Raw genomic sequence first — 26,552 nt, 5'->3', positions numbered from 1 at the left:
ATTTGTTTATTTGTTATGTGCTGTGTTGTATGACATCATCATTGTGCTGTATCATATGACATCATCATTATGGGCTGCGTTGTATGACATCATCATTATGTGCTGTATCATATGACATCATCATTATGTGCTATGTTGTTTGACATGGGCAATCATGGTCCATGATTGTTCTTGGCAAATTTTTCTACAGAAGTGGTTTGCCATTGTCTTCTGGGCAGTGTCTTTACAAGACGGGTGACCCCAGCCATTATCAATACTCTTCAGAGATTGTCTGCCTGGTGTCAGTGGTCACATAACCAGGACTTGTGATCTGCACCGGCTGCTCATACGACCATCCACCACCTGCTCCCATGGGTTCTCATGACCCTGATCGGGGGCTAAGCAGGTGCTACACCTTGCCCAAGGGTGACCTGCAGGCTAGCGGAGGGAAGGAGCATCTTACACCTCCATCATTAGAGACCTACCTCCACCCCCCCCCACCCCCGACTCCCATGCATCATAAAGACAGTGATAATAGACCTGGGTCTGATTCACACAGTGCACATTATTGAGAATGAATAATACGTCTCCTGCAACAAGAATACCATTGCAGTTGGAGTTAATCCAATCGGAAACAAGAGAAAATCAGCAGACGCTGGAAATCCAAGCAACACGTAGAGGCTGCTGGAGGAACTCAGCCGGTCAGGCAGCATCTACGGAGGGGAATAAACAATTGACGTTTCGGGCGTTAATTTTATGTATCTATTTCAAGACCCAGCAGGGTAACAGGCTCCTCCAGCCTAACAGGCCTTTCCAATTCCACAAGCCCACGTTATCCATGTGACCAACTTACCATCTTTGGTACGTGGGAGAAAACCAGAGAGCCCAGAGAAACATCCTGGCTAATCTACGTGTAGCCTTCGGCCGGCTGGTGTTTCTAATCGTCACACGGTCATGCCTCTGATTCGTGAGCTCTTTGGGAACGGGACCCCGTCATTGAGCCACAGGAGGCATACAGGCCCTTCAAACCAACCAGTCCATGCCCATCACATTGTCCGCCCAACCTGGGGTGACGGCTCGCCCAGTTACAAGCTGCTAAACTGAAACAGGTCCTCCGATTCTCAAAGTCAAAGTAAATTTATTATCAAACTATGTAATTTGTCACCATTTAACACCTGAGATTACTTTCTTGTGGAATGTTAAGGAACACAACAGAATTTATGAAGAGCTATATGTGAAGACTGCCCCCTCACTTTCACCTCAGTCCCCCTCCTCAACTGTCTCCTCATTCCCCTTCACTTTCCCCTCTCTATCACTGCCCCCCACTTGGCCCGCCTCACTCCCTCCTCGCCACCCTCTCACTCCCCTCTGATTACTCTCATAATCCCCTTTCCCCGTGCTATCACTGCCCCCACTTGGCCCGCCTCACTCCCTCCTCGCCACCCTCTCACTCCCCTCTGATTACTCTCATAATCCCCTTTCCCCGTGCTATCACTGCCCCCACTTGGCCCACCTCACTCCCTCCTCGCCACCCTCTCACTCACCTCTCATCATTTCCTCACTCCGCTGCACCACTCCACCTCCCCCCTCCTGACGTGAGCCTCACTGCCCCCAACTCTCACCTCCACTCCCTCTCGGACACCTCCCCCTCAGCCACAGCGAGGGAGTCCACAGGTTGTGGGAACATCTCAAAGATGCAGCAAGTGTCCCCAGTCTCGGACAAACTCTGGAAATCAAAAACAGAAAAGAACCCCAAGAAAGTGAATGGCGGAGTAGTTGAAATTGAGTTTCCGGGCTGCCCCTCTTGAGTCAAGTCACTTTTATTGTCATTTCGACCATAACCGCTGGTACGGTACACAGTAAAAATGAGACAACGTTTTTCAGGACCATGGTGTTACATGACACAGTACAAAAACTAGACTGAACTACATAAAAAACAACACAGAGAAAGCTACACTGGACTACAGACCTACCCAGCACAAACAGTGCAGGCATTACAATAAATAACAAACAGGACAACAGGGCAGTAGGGTGTCAGTCCAGGCTCTGGGCATTGGTAGTTTGGGGGAAGAAACTGTTACACAGTCTGGTCACTGGGCACAGATCGAGTGCCCCCACGAACGCCCTGGCACCGGGCAGGTACGGCCACGCGAGGGCGCTCTTTGCCTTCGCCGGGACCGTCCGAGTGAATCGCCGCTGTTCCCGGACGGAACGGAATATAATCCGGTTCAGACTGTCCCCTTTCAGGAGCACAGACGTACGCCGTGAAACTTGCTGCTTCGCGACAGCATTACACTGCAATGCATAAAAATCCACAGAAGTATATATTCTGCATTTTTTTTTAACTTTCCAATTCTTGCTTAATTTAGCCGCCCGTTCGTTCATTATGTGCCGTGTTGTCTGAAGTGGATAGTCTTGGCAATTTCTACAAAAGTGGTTCTGTGCAGTGTCTTTACAAGATGGGTGACCCCAGTCATTATCAATACTCTTCAGAGATTGTCTGCCTGGTGTCAATGGTCACATCACCAGGACTCGTGATCTGCACCGGCTGCTCATACAACCATCCACCACCTGCCCCCATGGATTCACATGACCCGGGTCGGGGGGCTAAACAGGTGCCACACCTTGTCCAAGGGTGACCTGCAGGCTAGCGGAGGGAAGGAGATTTCGGAATGCTTGCTTATGGAACAAGAACTAAATGGACGTAAATTCTCAACTACTGAGAGACTGCTGCACCTTCAGGTCCGGGGGAGTAGCGCCTGGCATCGGCCTCGAGTTCGTGCACGAGTCTCTGGAGTGGTGCTTGAACCCGCAACCTTGCGGAAGAGTTACTCCAGTGGCGAGCGGGTGTATCCAGTGACATCTTAATAACGTGCTCAGTACTGACACATCCACACCTTCACGAACGTTCACTATGCCAGGGATCGTCACGCTAAAAACTTTAGTCCTTTAACTTTAGTCCTCCCTCTCCCTTCCCCCTCTCTCACTCTCTCTCTCCCTCTCTCTCTCTCTCTCTCTCCCCTCTCTCTCCCTCTCTATCTCTCTCTCTCCCCCTCTCTCCCTCTCTCTCCCTTCCCCCCTCTCTCTCTCCCCTCCCTCTCTTGCTCCCCCCTCTCTCTCTCTCCCCCCTCTCCCTCTCTATCTCTCTCTCCCCCCTCTCTCTCACTCTCTCTCCCTCACTCTCTCTCTCCCTCTCTCTCTGTCTTTCTATCTCCCCTCCCTCTCTCTCTCTCTCCCCCCTCTTGCTCCCTCTCTCTCTCTCCCCCTCTCTCAGTCCCTCTGTCTCTGTCTCTCTCTCCCTCTCTCTCTCCCTCTCACTCTCTCTCCCCCTCTCTCTCACTCGCTCTCCCCTCTCTCTCTTTCACTCTCTCTCTTTCACTGTCTCTCTCTCCCTCTCTCTCTATCTCTCTCTCTCCCCCTCTCTCTTTCTCTCTCTCTCTCCCTCTCTCCCTCTCTCTGTCCCTCCCCCTCTCTCAATCCCTCTGTCTCTCTCTCTCCCCACCTCTCTCCCCCCCTCTCTCTCACTCAATCAAGGCCTTTTACCATTCAATAGGTTTCAATGAGATTCCCCGCTCCCCCCTCTGACGACACAATGATAGGTTTGGCAGTCAGAATTTATCTCCCAGCTTTGAACCCGGAAGTCCTGCATCGAAGGTGGCTGCAGGGGAATTTCAGGGAGATGTGCGGGCAAGTTTCTTACGCAGAGAATAGAACAGTCTGTCGGGGATCGTGGTGGAAGGGGGCACAATCGCGGCATCAGAGGCTTGTAGATAGACCCATGAATATGCAGGATAGGGACCATGTACAGGCAGAAGAGATCTTGTTGACTACAGCACAGACATGTGGGCCGAAAGGCCTCTCCCTGTGCTGTGCTGTTCCAATGAGCTGGGCTGTGAGGATCTAATCAGTGACCAGGCTCAGAACCAAGCACAAAAGTCTTCCTATCGTTGTCTCCCTAAGTAGGACCAGCTTAGATGAGGATCTTGATCGGCATGCACCGCTGGGCTGAAGGGCCTTTTCTGTGACGTGACTGTAAAGGTCCGGGAATCTGGGATTGGTGCGGACACCTGGACTCAGTCTCCTGCAAAGCCCTCCCACCATTGACAACATCTACAAGGAACAGCACCACAGGAGAGCAACGTCCATCATCAGGGAACCCACCACCCAGACCATGCTCTCTTCTCGCTGCTGCCATCAGGAAGGAGATTCAAGAGCCTCAGGAGTCACCTCACCAGGTTCAGGAACAGTTATTACCCCTCAACCATCAGGCTCCTGAACCAGTGTGGATAACTTCACTCACCCCAACTCTGAACTGATTCCACACATCAGGCTCCTGAACCAGTGTGGGCAACTTCACTCACCTCAACTCTGAACTGATTCCACACATCAGGCTCCTGAACCAGTGTGGATAACTTCACTCACACCAACACTGAACTGATTCCACACATCAGGCTCCTGAACCAGTGTGGATAACTTCACTCACCCCAACACTGAACTGATTCCACACATCGGGCTCCTGAACCAGTGTGGATAACTTCACTCACCACAACACTGAACTGATTCAACACATCAGGCTCCTGAACAAGTGTGGATAACTTCACTCACCCCAACACTGAACTGATTCCACACATCAGGCTCCTGAACCAGTGTGGATAACTTCACTCACCCCAACACTGAACTGATTCAACACATCAGGCTCCTGAACCAGTGTGGATAACTTCACTCACCCCAACACTGAACTGATTCCACACATCAGGCTCCTGAACCAGTGTGGATAACTTCACTCACCCCAACACTGAACTGATTCCACACATCAGGCTCCTGAACCAGTGTGGATAATTTCACTCACCCCAACACTGAACAGATTCCACAACCTATGGACTCACTTTCAAGGACTCTACAACTCGGAATTATTTCATACTTATTTTAATTTATTATTTGTACAATTTGTCTTCTGAACATCGGCTGCTTGTCAGACTTTATTATTTATAGTTTTTCATACGTTCTGTGACTTGAATTGACTTTATTTCTTACATCCTTCACATACATGAGGAGCAAAAATCTTTACGTTTCGTCTCTGTCTAAATGTGCAATCATAGTATTTTATAATAAATAGAACAGTCAATGTAGAGTACACTCAAGTCAGCATGAGTTCATCAGTCTGATGGTCTGGTGAAAGAAGCTGTCCCGGAGCCTGTTGGTCCTGGCTTTTATGCTGCGGTACCGTTTCCCAGATGGTAGCAGATGGAATAGGTTGTGGTTGGGATGGCTCGGATCCCCAATGATCCTTCGGGCCTTTTTTACACACCTGTCTCTGTAAACGTCCTGAATCATGGGAAGTTCACATCTCCAGATGCGCTGGGCTGTCCGCACCACTCTCTGCAGAGTCCTGCGATTGAGGGAGGTACGGTTCCCAGACCAGGCAGTGATGCAGCCAGTCCCCGTAGAAAGTTCTTGGGATTTGGGGGGAGGTAGGGGTTTACCAAACTTCCTCAACCGTCTGACGTGAAAGAGGTGCTGTTGTGCCTTTCTCACCACACAGCTGGTGTGTACAGACCACGTGAGATCCTCGGTGATGTGGATGTCGAGGAACTTGAAGCTGTTCACTCTCTCAACCCCAGATCCATTGATGTCACTAGCGGTTAGCCTGTCTCCATTCCTCCTGTCGTCCACAACCAGCTCCTTTGTTCTTACGACATTGAGGGAGAGGTTGTTTTCTTGACACCACTGGGTCAGAGAGATGACTTCTTCCCTGTAGGCTACCTCATTACTGTTTGAGATAAGGCCTATCGTGTATGTACTTTGATAATAAATTTGCTTTACACTTTAAACCTTGCACTCTCCTGCCTGACTCCCTCCTTGACAATCACCTCCCTGGAGCCTAATCCCTGGCAAACCAGCCCAGACCACGCTCGCACCAGGTCAGCCAGCAAGCTTTCTGTGGTGGCTCCACCAGGATTCCTCCCTCGTTCAGCTGCCGGGATTTCTCCGGCAGGGTGCTTGTGGAATTCAGAGACCTGCTGACCAGCGGTGCTCAACAAGTGAAGGCCACAGTCCTGCGGAGATGTGTCGGGATCTCCCACTATTTACGTGGGTGTCTGCCTCAGATCTTGCTCCCATTCGGTCGGAAGTACAGAATAAATAAAGGCAACTGCAATTTTATAACTATTTACGTCTGCTCCAATTAATTGTTTAGTGTAAGCCTTAATGTCTTAAATAGTTTATTTGATTGTTAATAGTTTTTAAATAATTTTGAAAAGCAGAGATATCGTTGATTCTTTACAGCTTTGACAGACTGACAAGCTGAAGAAGAGGTGGCTCTTGGTCCAAGAGACCATAAGATATAGGAGCAGAATTAGGCCATTCTGCCCATCGAGTCTGTTCCACCATTTCATCATGGCTGATCCATTTCCCCCTCAGCCACAGTCTCCTGCCTTTTCTCCTTAACCCTTCACGGCCTGACTAATCAAGAACCTATCAACCTCCACCTTGAATATACCCCATGACTGAATCCAACAGATTCAGCACCCTCTGGTTAAAGAAGTCCCTCTCACCTCCGTTCCAAAAGGGCCCCCGCCAGGGAGTACAGGCCCAGAGCCACCTAGCCAATGCACAAATCCAATCTCCAAATTGCCCCTTCAGTACAAGGGTGACTCTGGGCAAACGCAGAGACCAGCATTGCCATTGACGTCTACTCGTTCTGTGTCAAACTGGTCGATGCACTCTTCCCCGACTCGCATCAGCCGTTCGAAACGTTATGCCCCCGAAGATCGTGAAAGCTGCAGCGGTGGATCACAGATCTTCCGTCATCAGGTGATGCGTGTCTCTGGAGGGTCCGTGACCTCGTCAGGAGCCAGCTAAGGGAGGGTCAATGAAAATACAAGACCGGCTTTAACGTGCAAGGAACTATTAAAATGTTTCCTTCCCTGGGTTTACTGAGGAAGATCTGGGAAAGGATCCAATTGTTCTGGCAATAATCCACTCAGCGATTCTGACAATTATTGCTCCTGAGAACCATCGACAGCTATTTATATCTGATGTTTATCTTGTAAGTTCCTCTGTTGGTTCATCTGGCTCAGTGGCGCCTCCTGCTGGCATGATGCACCCAAGCCCAACTTCCGCCCATTTTGAGTCCTGGGTCAGGATGGTAAGGAGCCCAGAGCTAAAGTATTCAAGGCCAGAATCGAGACGCGACTTCGAGACTGAGGTGAGAACGGGGTCCTTGGACGAGAACCTGACGAGGCTAGATGAGGATCCAAACGAGTCAGAAATCCTAAACGCAATCGCAGACCGAACCAAAGTTGGTCCGACAATTGAGCCCCGAACCTGAGTTCAGGTGCTCTTTCAATAACCAAACCTTGGTGACAAAACGGGGCCGCCAATTAGCGGAGTGGCCGAAATCGCGGCAGCTTTCCATCCTCCAGAGAATTGGAGCATCTAAACCCCAGGGGCCGGCATGGTTGGGTGTCTACCATAACACACACAAAGTGCCGGAGGAACTCAGCAGGCCGGGCAGCATCTACAGAGAAGGGTCCAGTTGACGTTTCAGGCCAAGACCCTTCATCAGGACTATGTAACATATTAATGGAGATTATCCCAACCATAGTGAGGGTGTATCCCAAATTATATACAGCATCTGCGTACACATTCCATACATTACAGCAGAGGCTTTATTGTATGTGACTAGATATACAGTCGTAAGCACATATACGTAACTAGGGTGCGTAAGTCTTTTGCACAGGACTGTTGTCAATGTGGAGCGGAGAGCGGGTTTGTATATCTGGTGGGAGCAAAGGGTGTTGGGAATGGTGAGGTTGGAGCACTGTGGGAGGGGTGTGGGACAGGTGGCAGAGGAGGAGTGTCAGGGGTTGGTGGGTGCAGACACACCCAGCCTTGAGACACCAGGCAAGGTCATTTGATTCCAAATTGGTTCAAATTGATTCCAAATTGATTCAATTGGTTTATTGATCATTACAGAATGTCTCTCTGGTGCTTCCCTCTCCCTTCCCCTTTTCCCCAACCACTCCCTCCCCTCTCCCTGCCCCCTTCCCACTCTCAGTCCACAACAGAGACCCAGATCAGAATCAGGTTTATCATCACTCACATCCGTCATGAAATTTGTTTTATGCAGCAGTACAGTGCAATACATAAAATTACTACAGTACCGTGCAGAATGTCAGACACTATGGCTATATGTATGTGCCTAAGAATTTTGCACAGGACTGTGTGTTGAAGGTGAGAGGGAAGCGATTGGCTAGGGAGCGTAGGAGAATGACAGGGTGACGTTACCAATGGGTTCCTTCTTTTCAAGGGTGGCACGGTTAGCATAGCACCTTGCAGTGCCAGCGACCCAGGCTGGATTCCCACCCCTGTCTGCCCGGGGTTTGCACATTCTCCCCGTGACCGCGTGGGTTTCCTCCCACAGCCCAGAGACGTAGCGGGTAGTAAGTTAACGGGGGCGGTGGGCCCAAAGGGCCTGTAACCTGCAGTATCTCTCCATAAGTACATATCACAAACGAGAGGGTATAGGGTGATGGTGAGAGGAGAGGCTCCTGTGGGAACCTGAGGGTGATCAGCATAATTGGTGTCAGAGACTTAGGCAGGTAGATCAACATCATTCAAAAGGCTACATGGAGAAGAAGGGTTTACAGGGATAAGGGCCAAACTTGTCAAATGGGAGCGGCATAGATAAGACCGTGTGACTAAAAGACGTAGAGCAGAATTAGGCCATCAAGTCTCCTCTGCTATTCCATCACAGTTGATTTATTTTCCCTTTCAACCCCATTCTCCTGTCGTCTCCCTGTAACCTTTGACACCCTGACTAATCAAGAAGCTATCAGCCTGCGCTTTAATGACTTGGGTCTGGAATCCCACCGCCTCACCCCGCCCAGCTGAAGGAGTCCCCCCTCATTGCTGCTCTGAAGGGACGTCCTCCTAAAATGCTATCGACGCGGAGCTGATGGGCAGAATGGCCTGTTTCCATGACCTGTGCCTCTGTGACTCAGGAACAGATATTGACCTGGGTTTAAAATTCGCAATCAAGCATTTTATACTCTCAAAGACCATCCAGGTGCAGATACGTCTCTACCAAAGGAGGTGCAAGTCGCTCCTTCCCTCCGCTAGCCGGCAGGTCACCCTTGGGCGAGGTGTAGCAATTGCTTAGCCCCTGATCAGGGTCATGTGAAGCCATGGGAGCAGGTGGTGGACGGTCGTACGAGCAGCCGGTGCAGATCACAAGTCCTGGTTATGTGACCACTGACGCCAGGCAGACAATCTCTGAAGAGTATTGACAATGGCTGGGGTCACCCGTCTTGTAAAGACACTGTCCAGAAGAAAGCAATGGCAAACCACTTCTGTGGGAAAATTTGCCAAGAACAATCATGGTCATGAGATGGTGATGAAAAGCTATGCAAGGTCTCGTCATTCTAAAGACTGGGTGCAACACTCCCTCGTCATTCCGAAGACTGGGTGCGACTCTCCCTCCTCATTCCGAAGACTGGGTGCAACACTCCCTCGTTATTCCGAACACTGGGTGCGACATTCCCTCGTCATTCCGAAGACTGGGTGCGACTCTCCCTCCTCATTCCGAAGACTGGGTGCAACACTCCCTCGTCATTCCGCAACACTCCCTCGTCATTCCGAAGACTGGGTGCGACACTCCCTCGTCATTCCGAAGACTGGGTGCGACTCTCCCTCGTCATTCCGAAGATTGGGTGCAAAACTCCCTCGTCATTCCGAAGACTGGGTGCGACACTCCCTCCTCATTCTGAAGACTGGGTGCGACACTCCCTCGTCATTCCGAAGACTGGGTGCCACACTCCCTCGTCATTCTGAAGACTGGGTGCGACACTCCCTCGTCATTCCGAAGACTGGGTGCCACACTCCCTCGTCATTCCGAAGACTGGGTGCCACACTCCCTCGTCATTCCGAAGACTGGGTGCGACTCTCCCTCGTCATTCCGAAGATTGGGTGCAAAACTCCCTCGTCATTCCGAAGACTGGGTGCGACACTCCCTCCTCATTCCGAAGACTGGGTGCGACACTCCCTCGTCATTCCGAAGACTGGGTGCGACTCTCCCTCCTCATTCCGAAGACTGGGTGCCACACTCCCTCGTCATTCTGAAGACTGGGTGCGACACTCCCTCGTCATTCCGAAGACTGGGTGCCACACTCCCTCGTCATTCCGAAGACTGGGTGCCACACTCCCTCGTCATTCCGAAGACTGGGTGCGACACTCCCTCCTCATTCCGAAGACTGGGTGCGACACTCCCTCGTCATTCCGAAGACTGGGTGCCACACTCCCTCGTCATTCCGAAGACTGGGTGCCACACTCCCTCCTCATTCCGAAGACTGGGTGCGACACTCCCTCCTCATTCCGAAGACTGGGTGCGATACTCCCTCCTCATTCCGAAGACTGGGTGCGACTCTCCCTCCTCATTCCGAAGACTGGGTGCGACACTCCCTCCTCATTCCGAAGACTGGGTGCGACACTCCCTCCTCATTCCGAAGACTGGGTGCCACACTCCCTCGTCATTCCGAAGACTGGGTGCCACACTCCCACGTCATTCCGAAGACTGGGTGCGACACTCCCTCCTCATTCCGAAGACTGGGTGCGACACTCCCTCCTCATTCCGAAGACTGGGTGCGACTCTCCCTCGTCATTCCGAAGACTGGGTGCGACACTCCCTCCTCATTCCGAAGACTGGGTGCGACTCTCCCTCCTCATTCCGAAGACTGGGTGCGACACTCCCTCCTCATTCCGAAGACTGGGTGCGACACTCCCTCCTCATTCCGAAGACTGGGTGCGACACTCCCTCCTCATTCCGAAGACTGGGTGCGACACTCCCTCCTCATTCCGAAGACTGGGTGCGACACTCCCTCGTCATTCCGAAGACTGGGTGCGACACTCCCTCCTCATTCCGAAGACTGGGTGCGACACTCCCTCCTCATTCCGAAGACTGGGTGCGACACTCCCTCCTCATTCCGAAGACTGGGTGCGACACTCCCTCCTCATTCCGAAGACTGGGTGCGACTCTCCCTCCTCATTCCGAAGACTGGGTGCGACACTCCCTCGTCATTCCGAAGACTGGGTGCGACACTCCCTCGTCATTCCGAAGACTGGGTGCCACACTCCCTCGTCATTCCGAAGACTGGGTGCCACACTCCCTCCTCATTCCGAAGACTGGGTGCGACACTCCCTCCTCATTCCGAAGACTGGGTGCGACACTCCCTCCTCATTCCGAAGACTGGGTGCGACTCTCCCTCCTCATTCCGAAGACTGGGTGCGACACTCCCTCCTCATTCCGAAGACTGGGTGCGACACTCCCTCCTCATTCCGAAGACTGGGTGCCACACTCCCTCGTCATTCCGAAGACTGGGTGCCACACTCCCTCGTCATTCCGAAGACTGGGTGCGACTCTCCCTCCTCATTCCGAAGACTGGGTGCGACACTCCCTCCTCATTCCGAAGACTGGGTGCGACTCTCCCTCGTCATTCCGAAGACTGGGTGCGACACTCCCTCCTCATTCCGAAGACTGGGTGCGACTCTCCCTCCTCATTCCGAAGACTGGGTGCGACACTCCCTCCTCATTCCGAAGACTGGGTGCGACACTCCCTCCTCATTCCGAAGACTGGGTGCGACACTCCCTCCTCATTCCGAAGACTGGGTGCGACACTCCCTCGTCATTCCGAAGACTGGGTGCGACACTCCCTCCTCATTCCGAAGACTGGGTGCGACACTCCCTCCTCATTCCGAAGACTGGGTGCGACACTCCCTCCTCATTCCGAAGACTGGGTGCGACTCTCCCTCCTCATTCCGAAGACTGGGTGCGACACTCCCTCGTCATTCCGAAGACTGGGTGCGACACTCCCTCGTCATTCCGAAGACTGGGTGCGACACTCCCTCCTCATTCCGAAGACTGGGTGCGACAGTCCCTCCTCATTCCGAAGACTGGGTGCGACTCTCCCTCCTCATTCCGAAGACTGGGTGCGACACTCCCTCGTCATTCCGAAGACTGGGTGCGACACTCCCTCGTCATTCCGAAGACTGGGTGCAAAACTCCCTTGTCATTCCGAAGACTGGGTGCGACACTCCCTCGTCATTCCGAAGACTGGGTGCGACACTCCCTCCTCATTCCGAAGACTGGGTGCGACACTCCCTCCTCATTCCGAAGACTGGGTGCGACACTCCCTCGTCATTCCGAAGACTGGGTGCGACACTCCCTCGTCATTCCGAAGACTGGGTGCAAAACTCCCTTGTCATTCCGAAGACTGGGTGCGACACACCCTCGTCATTCCGAAGACTGGGTGCGACAGTCCCTCGTCATTCCGAAGACTGGGTGCGACACTCCCTCCTCATTCCGAAGACTGGGTGCGACACTCCCTCGTCATTCCGAAGACTCCCTAGACTATGAGTTGAATCCACAGGGTGAGAGGGAGACTCAGAACCAGGTTTATTATCCCTGGCATGCCTCGTGAAGCTTGTTGAGTTAGGGGCAGCAGTACAATGCAATACATGATAATAGAGAAAAATTATAAATTACAGTAAGTATGTGTGTATTAGACAATAGACAATAGGTGCAGAAGTAGACCATTTGGCCCCTCGAGTCTGCACCGCCATTCTGAGATCATGGCTGATCATTCACTATCAATACCCAGTCCCTGCCTTGTCCCCATATCCCTTGAATCCCCTATCCATCAGATATCTATCCAGCTCCTTCTTGAAAGCATCCAGAGAATTGGCCTCCACCGTCTTCCGAGGCAGTGCATTCCACACCTCCACAACTCTCTGGGAGAAGAAGCTCTTCCTCAACTCTGTTTTAAATAACTGACCTCTTATTCTCAATCCATGCCCTCTGGTACTGGACTCTCCCAACATCTGGAACATATTTCCTGCCTCAATCCTATCAAATCCTTTAATTATCTTAAACGTTTCAATCAGATCCCCTCTCAATCTCCTCAATTCCAGCATGTACAAGCCCAATCTCTCCAATCTCTCTGCGTAAGACAGCCCTGCCATCCCAGGAATCAACCTAGTGAATCTACGCTGCACTTCCTCAATTGCCAGAATGTCCTTCCTTAAACCTGGAGACCAAAACTGTACACAATATTCCAGGTGTGGTCCCACCAGGGCCCTGTACAAATGCAAAAGAACTTCCTTGCTCTTGTATTCAATTCCCCTTGTAACAAAGGCCAACATTCCATTTGCCCTCTTCACTGCCTGTTGCACTTGCTCATTCACCTTCATTGACTGGTGAATTAGGACTCCTAGGTCTCTTTGCATTTCTCCCTTACCTAACTCGACACCGTTCAGACAATACTCTGCCCTCTTGTTCCAGCTTCCAAAGTGGATAACTTCACATTTATTCACATTGAATGACATCTGCCAAGTATCTGCCCACTCACTCAGCCTATCCAAGTCTCCCTGTATTCTCCTAACGTCCTCTTCGCATGTCACACTGCCACCCAGTTTAGTATCATCAGCAAACTTGCTGATATAGTTTTCAATGCCCTCATCTAAATCATTGACATAAATCGTAAAGAGCTGTGGTCCCAATACAGAGCCCTGCGGTACCCCACTAGTCACCTCCAGCCAGTCCAAGAAACACCCATTCACTGCTACTCTTTGCTTTCTATCTGCCAACCAGTTTTCTATCCATGTTGAAACCCTGCCCCCAATGCCATGAGCTCTGATTTTACTCACCAATCTCCTATGTGGCACCTTATCGAATGGCTTCTGAAAATCTAGGTACACAACATCTACTGGCTTACCCTCGTCTAACATCCTTGTTACACCCTCAAAAAACTCCAACAGATTAGTCAAGCATGATTTGCCCTTGGTAAATCCATGCTGGCTCGGCCTAATCCTATTTCTGCCATCTAGATGTGCCACTATTTCGTCCTTAATAATGGACTCAAGCATCTTCCCCACGACTGACGTTAGGCTAACAGGGCGATAGTTCTCCGTTTTCTCCTTCCCTCCCTTCTTGAAAAGTGGGACAACATTAGCCACTCTCCAATCTTCAGGAACTGATCCTGTATCTAAGGGACATTGGAAAATGATTACCAATGCATCCGCAATTTCCTGAGCCACCTCTTTTAGAACCCTCGGATGCAGACCATCTGGACCCGGGGATTTATTAGCCTTCAGTCCTACCAGTCTACTCATCACAGTTTCTTTCCTAATGTCAATCTGTCTCCATTCCTCTGATATCTTATGACCCTGGCCCATCCATACATCTGGGAGATTGCTTGTGTCCTCCCTGGTGAAGACAGATCTAAAGTATGCATTAAATTCTGTTGCCATTTCCCTGTTTCCCATAACAATTTCTCCCAATTCATTCTTCAAGGGGCCAACATTGTTCTTAACTATCTTCTTTCTCTTCACATAGCTAAAAAAGCTTTTGCTATCCCCTTTTATATTCCTGGCTAGACTGAGCTCATACCTGATTTTTTCTCTCCGTATTGCTTTTTTAGTTAAGATCTGCTGTTCCTTAAAACTTTCCCAATCATCTGTATTCCCACTCATCTTAGCCCTGTCATACTTCTTTTTCTTTAATGCTATACAATCTCTGACTTCCTTTGTCAACCACTGTGGCCCCTTCCCCCTCTTTGAATGCTTCCTTCTCATTGGAATGAACTGCATTTGCATCTTTTGTATTATGCCCAAGAATATCTGCCACTGCTGATCCACTGTCTTTCCTGCCAGGGCATCCGCCCATTTAACTTTGGCCAGCTCTTCCCTCATGGCTCCGTAGTCTCCTTTATTTAATTGCAACACTGACACCTCTGATCTGCCCCTATCCCTCTCAAATTGTAGATAAAAACTTATCATGTTATGATCACTACTTCCTAATGGCTCCTTTACTTCAAGATCACTTATCAATTCCTGTTCATTACACATCACCAAGTCCAAAATAGCCTCGTTCCTGGTTGGCTCAAGCACAAGCTGTTCCAAAAATACATCCCTTAGACACTCCACAAACTCCCTATCCTGGGGTCCAGCACCTACCTGATTCTCCCAGTTCACCTGCATGTTGAAATCTCCCATAAGGACTGCATTACCTTTAGCACATGCCAATGTTAACACCCTAATCAACTTGTACCCAATATCCACGCTACTGTTTGGGGGCCTGTACACAACACCCATTAGGGTCTTTTTACCCTTACTGTTCCTCAGAATCCACACAGACTCTATTTCCCCTGTTCCCAAGTCACCTCTTGCTAAGGACTGAATCTCATTCCTCACCAACAGGGCCACCCCACCCCCTCTTCCCATATTTCTGTCTCTACGTTAGCACGTATACCCTGGTACACTCAATTCCCAGGCCTGATCCCCTTGCAGCCATGTCTCCGTTATCCCAACAATATCGTAGTTCCCCATTTTCATCTGAGCTTCAAGCTCATCTGTCTTATTTCTGACACTATGCGCATTCAAGTATAGAATTCTTAGCCCATTCCTCCTCTCTTTGCTTAAAACACTGTCTACTGTACCTAACCCAGCTCCTTGAACTTCTATCGGGCAAATTGCACCCTGAATTTTGATGACCTTCTCAAGATCACCCAAACCTTGTACACATTTAACCCCATGCACCTTCTGACCAACCCTCTGGATCTGGATCCCTGCCCCCTGCACATCTAGTTTAAACCCCCCCGAGCAGCACTGGCAAACACTCCTGCAAGAATGTTAGTACCCCTCCGGTTCAGATGTAGACCATCCCTTCGAAACAGATCCCAATGTCCCTGGAACAAAGACCAATTATCCAAAAACCTGAACCCTTCCTTCCTGCACCATGCTCTCAGCCTCGTATTAATGTGCATAATCATTCTATTCTTCGCCTCACTCGCACGTGGCACAGGTAGCAATCCCGAGATTGTCACCCTGGAGGTCCTGCCTTTCAGCTTCATTCCTAACTCCCTGAACTCTCTAAACAGGAGCCCCTCACTCACCTTACCTACATCATTGGACCCTACATGGACCACTACATCTGGGTTCATGCCCTCACTCTCAAGAATAGCCTGCTCCCGATCTAAGATGTCCCGGACCCTGGCACCAGGGAGGCAACATACCATCCGAGACTCCCGATCTGCCCCACAAAATCTCCTATCTGCCCCCCTAACTATAGAGTCCCCTAAAACTATCGCTCTCTTCTCTTCCCTCCTCCCCTTTCTAGTTGAGTATTAAATCATTAATTTAAATAAGTAGTGCAAAAATAGACACTAAAAATGCAGTGAGACAGTGTTCATGGGTTCATCAGATAGCTGAGGGGAAGAAGCTGTTCTCAAATCATTGAGTGTGTGTCTTCAGGCTCCTGTACCTCCCCCCGATGGTAGCAATGAGAAGAGGGCATGTGCTGGGTGATGGGGGTCCTTAATGATGGACGCCGCCTTTTTGAGGCATCGCTCATTGAAGATGTCCTGGATGCTGGGCAGGCTGGTGCCCATGATGGAGCTGACTGAATTTACAACTTTCTCCAACCTACTTTGATCCTATGCATTAGCCCCACCCCACCCCATTCCCGACGGTGAGGCAACCAGCTCGAATGCTCTCCACGGTACATCTGTAGAAATTTGCGCGTGTCTTTGCTGACAAACCAAATCTGCCCGAACTCAAATGAGACGTAGCCGCTGTCACGCCTTCTTTGTAGCTGCATCAGTGAAGCTGGCCTAGTCAGAGTCAAACACTTACATCAGTCTATGAAAAACTGGCTTCAGCGGCAACACAGATGGCATCAGATAAGCAGCGTGCACAAGAAAGTCATTAATTAAATGTAAACTACGCCCAATCCCTTTGCAAGGAAGGGCATAAATACAGAGTCCATTTTAGTGCAGTGATCAACGTGCTCATGGTGTTGCTGTTAGGGCGGCTCGGTGGTGCAGTGGTTAGCACGACGCTGTACAGTACCAGCAACCCGGGTTCAATTCCCACCGCTGCCTCCGGGTGCTCCGGTTTCCTCCCACAGACCATAGACGTACTGGTTAGTAGGTTAATTGGTGGTGGTAAATTGTCTGCGTTTAGGCTTGGATTAAATCAGGAATTGCTGGGCCCATTCCGAATATCGGAATAGATGAACCCGCCCTCGTGCTCAGGGTTTGTGCTGGTTGGTTCAGGAACCGTGTGGTTGAAGGGGAGTTCCTGAACCTGTTCCTGTGGGGATTCGGTGTGGAGGAGGTGGCACGGCCGCAGCGGTGAGGCAATTGAAATACGGATGAGGGTGCTCCCAGTGGTGGGGAGGGTTGTGCCCGTGACATACTGAGTCGGCTGAGCTTCCTGCGTTCCCGCACAGACAGCGCCCTCGAAGCTGTAAAATCAGGGCAGCTTCACCAGTCGGTCCCCAGCTCCAGGTCCTTCTCGTTTCTGCCTGCAAACCCGACCAGCTGCTTGAAGGTACCATTGCTGCAGGCTGGGGGTGGGAGGGGGCGGGGGGTAAAGAGTGTGAATTAGAGGGCAGATTTGCCAAGCTCCGAGGGTGTATGTCATCTCTTGTTGCTTGGCAACAGGACAGTAAAGCGGATTCATACTGTAGGATAGAGTTGCTCAGTCCTGGTGAAATCTTCGGCAGAAAGCTGCTGTTCAAACGTCTGCAATAACCGGGTAATAAAATGTCATTAGGGTATGGCCCATCATCAATCTGCTCCCCAATCCATCCTGGCTGATTTATTATCCCTCCAACCCCACTCTCCTGCCTTCTCCCCCTGACCTTTGATGTCATGACTAATCAAGAACCTATCAACCTCCGCTTTGAATAGAGTCACAGAGAAGTACAGCACAAAATAGGCCATTCAGCCCATCTAGTCCATGTCCAACCCGTTTACACCGCCTAATCCCATCGACCTGCACCGGGAGTCCTCCATACCACTCCCATCCTTGTACCCATCCAAACTTCCCTTAAACATTGAAATTGAGCTCACATGCACCGCTTGTACTGGCAGCTCATTCCACACTCTCACGGCTCTTAAGAAGTTTCCCCTTTAACATCTCACATTTCACCCTTAACCCATGACCTCTGTTTGTGGTCCCACACCAATCTCAGTGGAAAAAAATAACTTGGCCTTAACAGCCATCTGGAGAAATTAATTCCACAGATTTACCATCATCTGGCTGAAAGAATCCCTCATCTCTTTTCTGTGAAGTGACGTCCTTCTAGTCCCAGACTCTCTTACTAATAAAAACATCCTCTTTACATCCACTCTGTCTAGGTCTTTCAATATTCATCACATTTTAATGAGATCCCCCCCCCTCTTTCTTCTAAACTCCAGCCAGTACAGGCCCTGAGCCATCGAATGCTCCTCACACGTTAACCCTCTCATTCCTGGAATCATTCTGGACCCTCTCCAATGCCAGACATCCGTCCTTAGATATGGGGCCCAAAACTGCTCGCAGTCCTCCCAGTGCCTTATCAGCATTCCATCCTCGCTAGTCCCCTCGAAATGAATGTGTGGTGAACTACATATACCTGTCTGGACACGGCCCCTGCTGACCGCTCCTGTGGCTCCTCCCACAGACCCCTGTATAAAGGCGATTGAGGCCTGAGCCCGGCCTCTCAGTCTCCAGGATGTAGTATGGTGGTCACTCACTGCTTGTTCCTTCTTCCAGTCAATAAAAGCCGATATCTCGCCTTTACGTCTCAGAGAGAGTTATTGATGGTGCATCAGAATGCTAACCTTGCATTTGCCGTTCCCAAAAGCCTCTGAAAGCACTTGATGAGTTGAACAGAAGTCTCTCCGCCGCCACAGTTCAGCCCTTCTGGGGCCGATCCAGCTCGCAGAAGATGCTGCTGGCTACATCTTCTTCCTGTCGGTGCAGAGATTCTTCGTGAGCTGAATACGCAAGCAGCTCCTCCTGGCAAATGGCTACTGATAGAGTTTTAATTGTGTGTCAGTGTCGTTGGCATCTGTTTGCAAGTGGGCATTTGCTCTGGAAGGCAGGCAGGCTCATTCACACATTCTCACACATACACACACTCATGCACACACTCACTCTCACTCACACTCACACTCAGACACACACACTCATTCACTCTCACACTCACACTCAGACACACATACTCACACTCAGATACACACACTCACACACACACACTCACACGCTCACACTCAGACACACACACTCACACATTCACACACACTCAAACACTCACTCTCATACTCACACTCAGACACAAACACTCACTCACTCACACACTCAGCAGCAAAGCAACGACCCTTCCCCTCCCCACTTAGTTCAGCAAAGTAAAGTGCTGGAGATGTCCAGCCATTTCTCTGTCGATCTATCTCTTCTCTCTTCTCTCACTCTTCTTTTCTCTTGCCCTCTGTCTTCTCCTCTCCCTTTCTCTCTCGCTCTCCTCTCTCTCTATTTCTTCTCTCCCACTCTCACTCTCTCCTCTTTTCTCTCTTCATTTTCCTGTCCTTGCCCTCCTGACTGTCTGACTGTCTCGGGTTGTATCGAAAGGCCTCCCTCCCTCCCTCACCCACCCCCCACTTCCCCACTCCTGCAGCCTCCCCATCCAGAGATGTGGACGAGTGTGTCTGCTGGATCAGCCTCTGCAGCCAAAGTCACAGGCCACCAACAACAACATCATACTCGTTTCCTTCCCCTCCCCGTCCTCCATATCCCTCCCTCTCCACCACTCTTCCATTTACCTCACTTCCCGCCTCCTTGACTACTCCTTGCTCATTTCCCTACCCCCACATCATGTACCCTCCCTATGCTCACCTCACTCCTCACCCCCTCAGCTACCCCACACCCCTTTCCCCTCCCCACCCTGGTTACCAAGTCCCCCAGTTATTAAAGTCATGTCTAATTGGATTCTAAACCTCTTCCCATTTTACCCCCCAGATTGGGAACCTGGAGTTGTGGGGGATTCAGGACCATTGCAGGGTAAGGGTCGCACCTCCAGGCCAGGAAGAGGAGGTTTATCTGGGATGAGACACATCGATTGGGCAGAAGAGTCTCTTTCTGTGTCTTATGATTCTACGCTCGTTGATCAAGGGCCGCAGATGCCCAGCCATCGAGCGCTCTGACTGGTCGCAGAGTCATCTGGTCTGGAGGCTCCGATATACAGGATCAGCAAAACCTGCAGAGGGTTTCAAACCTCAGCCAGCTCCATCACAGGCAAACACCCTACCCCCACGCCCCCCCCCCACCATCAAGGATGCCTTCCAAAAGTGATACCTCAGGTAGACAGCATCCGTCATTAAGGACCCCCATCACCCAGGGCATGTTCTCTTCTCATTGCTGCCAGCAGGGAGGAGGTACAGAAACCCAAAGACCCACACTCAACAGCTCAGGAACAATTTTTTCCTTCCTGGGGGCAAAGTAATGACACATCTCTACCAAATGAGGTGTAAGGTGCTCCTTCCCCCCGCTAGCCTGCAGGTCACCCTTGGGCAAGGTGTAGCACCTGCTTAGCCCCCGATCAGGGTCACGTGAAGCCATGGGAGCAGGTGGTGGATGGCCGTACGAGCAGCCGGTGCAGATCACAAGTCCTGGTTATGTGACCACTGACACCAGGCAGACAATCTCTGAAGAGTATTGATAATGGCTGGGGTCACCCATCTGGTAAAGACACTGCCCAGAAGGAGGCAACGGCAAACCACTTCTGTAGAAAACTTGGCCAAGGACAATCACGGTCGTGGAAAGACCGTGATCGCCCAGGTCATACGTGCAACATGACACATCAGAAACGAATGAGCTACAGGGAAGCTTTATCTGCCTTTAAATACGTATGTTGTGGATTCACTAAATTAGTTCTTGGAATGAGGCAGCTGAACAGAACATCGCTAGAATTTAAAGGTAACTCACACAAAATGCTGGAGGAACTCAGCTGGCCAGGCAGCGTCTATGGAGAAGTGTCAACAGTCAACTTTTCAGGTCGAGACCCTCCATCAGGATAAAACCTACACAGCCCAGGATGAAGTTTCCCAACAAACTATAAAAATATGAAGTTCCGATGAAGGGTCTTGGCTCGGAACGTCGACTGTTTACTCTTCTCCATAGATGCTGAGTTCCTATTATTTTTGTGTGTGTTTGCTCGAATTTCCAGCTTCTGGTGATTCTCTCCTGTTTATGATTTTAAGGTAATGGAGGAACATCCGAGATAGGTTGTGGCGTGTGAACTCGCTGCCAACTGATACATTAGAGACATCTAACAGACTCTTAACGAGGTACGGCGGGGGCACTCTCGGACTTAGTGGCTTCTGGAGGTTCAACCAGACGTGATACTGTCTTTTATAAATATATTTTTTACGATCACAAGATCCAGCTGGCCATTAGGGACTGCGGTTCTACCCCATTAGCAAGTTGCACTTCGGCAGACGATCTGGAGAAGCTGGACTCGGTGTGGACCGTGTAGCTGCCTGCGACGGAGGGACACGGGTACACGAAGGCGGTGTGCACCCGAGCTGCAAGCGGTCGTCCAAGCTGCTTTTCTTGTGATCGCAAGACCCTGTTAAGTGGCATCCGTCATTAAGGATCCTGGGCGCCAGGGGTCATGCCCTCTTCTCTTTGCTACCATCAGCAACCTGAAGGCACACACTCAACAATTTCTGTGTCGTGTCAAACACAGTCTATCCATGACCTTAGTTGTTCTTGGTAAATTTTTCTACAGAAGATCTAAGCAGGTGCTACACCTTGTCCAAGGCTGACCCGCAGGCTAGCGGAGGGAAGAGGCATTAATCCACCTCACCACCCGGCAGTGCAAATGATTCTGATTCTAAAAATCAGAGGTGACTCAGGGAATGTAGATTTCTGGATTGATCTTATGGGCCAACAGAGAACGGTGGAATCACTCGGGAGGTCAGGCAGCATCTGAGGAGAGAGAAACAGAGTTAATGTTGCAGAGTGAAGTCACTGCAGCCTGAGGAAGGGTCTGGGGCCTAAAACGTTAGATCCGTTTCTCCCTCCACGGATGCCGACTGTTTCCGACCTTCTCTACTTTTATCTCCAACTTCCGGTTTTTTCTCTGAGGGATCTGGGAAATAGAAAAGGCAACGGGAGAAGCCACTATCTTGCAGAGTGAGCCGCCCGATGAGGAGTTACCAGGCGGGGGCAGTGACATCACTTAAGAGGGGGTATCTAGACACGGACTTGATTGAACAGGACAGGAGGATTAATGAGGGCAGGTGGGGTTAGTATAACGGTCATCATAGATAAGATGGGCCAAAGAGGCTGCTTTTGTGCTGTGCCATTGGGGCTGTGAACACAAGGACAAGTTCCAGGTTGAAAGCAAATTTTATTATCTACGTCTATGTTGCCATATGCAACCCTGAGATTCATTGTCTTGTGGGTATTCTCAACAATCCTGCAGAATAATACCCATGGAAGTCCACTCCAACTAGAAAGTTCAACCAGAGTGCTGGAGACCACAAACTGTGCGAAGACAAAAAGAAAAAATAATAAGTAAATAAGCAAGAAACATCGAGAACCTGAGATGAAGATTCCTGAAACTGAGTCCATTGATTGTGGGAACATTTCAATGATGGGGCAAGTGAAGTTGAGTGAGTTAACCCCTCTGGTTCAAGAGCCTGATGGATGAGGGGTAGTAACTGTTCCTGAAGCTGGTGGTGGGGGTCCGGAGGCTCTTTTACCTTGGTAGCAGCAGGAAGAGAGCACGGCCTGATGATGGATGCTGCTTTCCTACGACAGCGTTTCATGTAGACATGCTCAGTGGTGGGGGGAGCTTTACCCGAGACGTACTGAACTGAATTCCATTACCTTTCGGGGGATTCTCCGCTCAAGGTCGTTGGTGTTTCCGCACCAGGCTGTGGTACAAGTGAGGAGATGGGGCAAAATGTCAGCTCTTAATATCGTTCTTATTCTTTTCTTGGCGAATTATATAATTGTTGGTTTGTTGTGAGACACAAACCATCACACCTGTGCTGCAGTCATCATCAACTATCCAAATACGGGCCCAGAGTGAAAACATGTTGAATATTTCTTCTGGATGAATTCAGAGTGTTATTCCCAACTAGTTTTAAGCTGACACTGACCCAATTCAACCAAAAGACCCTCCCGTCTTCCCATCACAACACAGCAGGGACAAGAGGCAGAAAGTGGACCCTGGCAGACTGATGCCCGTTAAAGGCAGTGGTCGTGTGGACCACCAAAGAGGACCAGGGTCAGGAACAGGAAGTGCCGCAGGTTTGACCTGCAGCGTTCTCTCTCGTGAACAGGGAAGGGTGACAGTTCCCACTTTGAAGGGAGCCAGTTGACACGTTTGTCATTTCAGACGCACCTTTAATGAAAGAGTAACAGAGACAGAAAGAGAGAGAAATGGTGAGAGAGGGAATGAGAGTGAGAGAGAGGGAGAGAAAGAGAGAGTGAGAAACAGACAGAGGGATGTGGGATGTATCAGACTGTTACATTCAAGGGTGTGAGATGTATCAGTGCTATATTGATGAGCATGGGGTATATCAGACTATTGTGCTGATGAGTGCAGGGTATCAGACTGTTATATTGATGAGTGTGGGGTGTGTCAGACTGTTATATTGATGAGTGTGGGGTGTCTCAGACTGTTGTAGGGATGAATGTGGGGTGTGTCAGACTGTTGTATTGATGAGTGTGGGGTGAGTCAGACTGTTGTATTGATGACTGTGGGGTGTATCAGGCTGTTGTATTGATGAGTGTGGAGTGTATCAGACTGTTATACTGATGAGTGTGGGGTGTCTCAGACTGTTGTAGGGATGAGTGTGGTGAGTCAGACTGTTGTATTGATGAGTGTGGGGTGAGTCAGACTGTTGTAGTGATGAGTGTGGGGTGAGTCAGACTGTTGTATTGATGAGTGTGGGGTGAATCAGATTGTTGCATTGATGAGTGTGGGGTGAGTCAGACTGTTGTATTGATGAGTGTGGGGTGAGTCAGACTGTTATATTGATGAGTGTGGGGTGTATCAGACTGTTATATTGATGAGTGTGGGGTGAGTCAGACTGTTATATTGATGAGTGTGGGGTGTATCAGAGTGTTATATTGATGAGTGTGGGGTGAGTCAGACTGTTGTATTGATGAGTGTGGGGTGTATCAGACTGTTATATTGATGAGTGTGGGGTGAGTCAGACTGTTGTATTGATGAGTGTGGGGTGTATCAGACTGTTATATTGATGAGTGTGGGGTGAGTCAGACTGTTGTATTGATGAGTGTGGAGTGAGTCAGACTGTTGTATTGATGAGTGTGGGGTGAGTCAGACTGTTGTATTGATGAGTGTGGGGTGATTCAGACTGTTAAATTGATGAGTGTGGAGTGAGTCAGACTGTTGTTTTGATGAGTGAGAGGTGAGTCTGACTGTTGTAGTGATGAGTGTGGGGTGAGTCAGACTGTTGTAGTGATGAGTGTGGGGTGAGTCAGACTGTTGTATTGATGAGTGTGGGGTGTATCAGACTGTTGTAGTGATGAGTGTGGGGTGAGTCAGACTGTTATATTGATGAGTGTGGAGTGAGTCAGACTGTTGTATTGATGAGTGTGGGGTGATTCAGACTGTTGTATTGATGAGTGTGGGGTGTATCAGACTGTTGTAGTGATGAGTGTGGGGTGAGTCAGACTGTTAAATTGATGAGTGTGGAGTGAGTCAGACTGTTGTTTTGATGAGTGAGAGGTGAGTCTGACTGTTGTAGTGATGAGTGTGGGGTGAGTCAGACTGTTGTAGTGATGAGTGTGGGGTGAGTCAGACTGTTGTATTGATGAGTGTGGGGTGTATCAGACTGTTGTAGTGATGAGTGTGGGGTGAGTCAGACTGTTAAATTGATGAGTGTGGAGTGAGTCAGACTGTTGTTTTGATGAGTGAGAGGTGAGTCTGACTGTTGTAGTGATGAGTGTGGGATGAGTCAGACTGTTGTTTAGATGAGTGAGAGGTGAGTCTGACTGTTGTAGTGATGAGTGTGGACTGTGTCAAACTATTGTACTAAAGGGTGTGGGATGTATCAGAGTGTGTAATTCCAGTGTATTGAACAATCCCTCAGTTTACATTTCCTGCTGCCTCTCTGTCGTGATGGTATTGATCTTTCCCGTCTGTAGCCTGGGCCTGTCCCCCAGGATCCATCCAATTAACTTGTGGCCGTACAAATGGACGTGGCTTGTTTGATCTAATGCATTTTCCGATAAATTAATATTAATGATCTTAACAGTTGTTATCAACTGGCTCCTCCATCTGCGGCAGACCTTCGACACAACTCGCTATTTGAGAGTCCATGGTTGCCGCTGTTTCAGTCCTATCCCCCACAGCAAGCTCCACCAGACACGATGCAGCAGATTGACTTGGATAAAGCCCTCCCCGCCATTGAGCACATCTGCACAGAGTACTGCCACTGGAAAGTTCTGTTCGTCGTCGGGGAGCCCCACCACCCAGGCCTTACTCTCTTCTCGCTGCTGCCATCAGGACGGAGGTACAGGAGCCTCAGGACCCCCACCGCCCAGGCCATGCTCTCTTCTTGCAGGAAAGAGCTACATGAGCCTTTGATCTCATATCACCAGGTTCAGGAACAGTTATCACCCCTCAACACATCAGGCTCCTAAACCAGTGTGGATAACTTCACTCACCCCAACACTGAACTGATTCCACACATCAGACTCTTGAACCAGTGTGGATAACTTCACTCACCCCAACACTGAACTGATTCCACACATCAGACTCTTGAACCAGTGTGGATAACTTCACTCACCCCAACTCTGAACTGATTCCACACATCAGGCTCCTGAACCAGTGTGGATAACTTCACTCACCCCAACTCTGAACTGATTCAACACATCAGGCTCCTGAACCAGTGTGGATAACTTCACTCACCCCAACACTGAACTGATTCCACACATCAGGCTCCTGAACCAGTGTGGATAACTTCACTCACCCCAACTCTGAACTGATTCAACACATCAGGCTCCTGAACCAGTGTGGATAACTTCACTCACCCCAACACTGAACTGATTCCACACATCAGGCTCCTGAACCAGTGTGGATAACTTCACTCACACCAACTCTGAACTGATTCAACACATCAGGCTCCTGAACCAGTGTGGATAACTTCACTCACACCAACTCTGAACTGATTCAACACATCAGGCTCCTGAACCAGTGTGGATAACTTCACTCACACCAACTCTGAACTGATTCAACACATCAGGCTCCTGAACCAGTGTGGATAACTTCATTCACCTCAACACTGAACTGATTCAACACATCAGGCTCCTGAACCAGTGTGGATAACTTCACGCACCCCAACACTGAACTGATTCAACACATCAGGCTCCTGAACCAGTGTGGATAACTTCACTCACCCCAACACTGAACTGATTCCACACATCAGGCTCCTGAACCAGTGTGGATAACTTCACTCACCCCAACACTGAACTGATTCAACACATCAGGCTCCTGAACCAGTGTGGATATCTTCACTCACCCCAACACTGAACTGATTCCACACATCAGGCTCCTGAACCAGTGTGGATAACTTCACTCAACTTATAGATTCACATTCAAGGACTGTACAATTCATGTTCTCAGTATATACTGGCTGGGTAGCCTCCAACCTGATGGCATGAACATTGACTTCTCTAACTTCCATTAATGCCCCTCCTCCCCTTCTTACCCC

The sequence above is a fragment of the Hypanus sabinus genome, chromosome 26 (assembly GCF_030144855.1).
Source record: "Hypanus sabinus isolate sHypSab1 chromosome 26, sHypSab1.hap1, whole genome shotgun sequence".
In the NCBI taxonomy this organism is placed as follows: domain Eukaryota; kingdom Metazoa; phylum Chordata; class Chondrichthyes; order Myliobatiformes; family Dasyatidae; genus Hypanus; species Hypanus sabinus.
The sequence above is the reverse complement of the archived record's forward strand: the minus strand, read 5'-3'. Positions refer to the sequence as shown.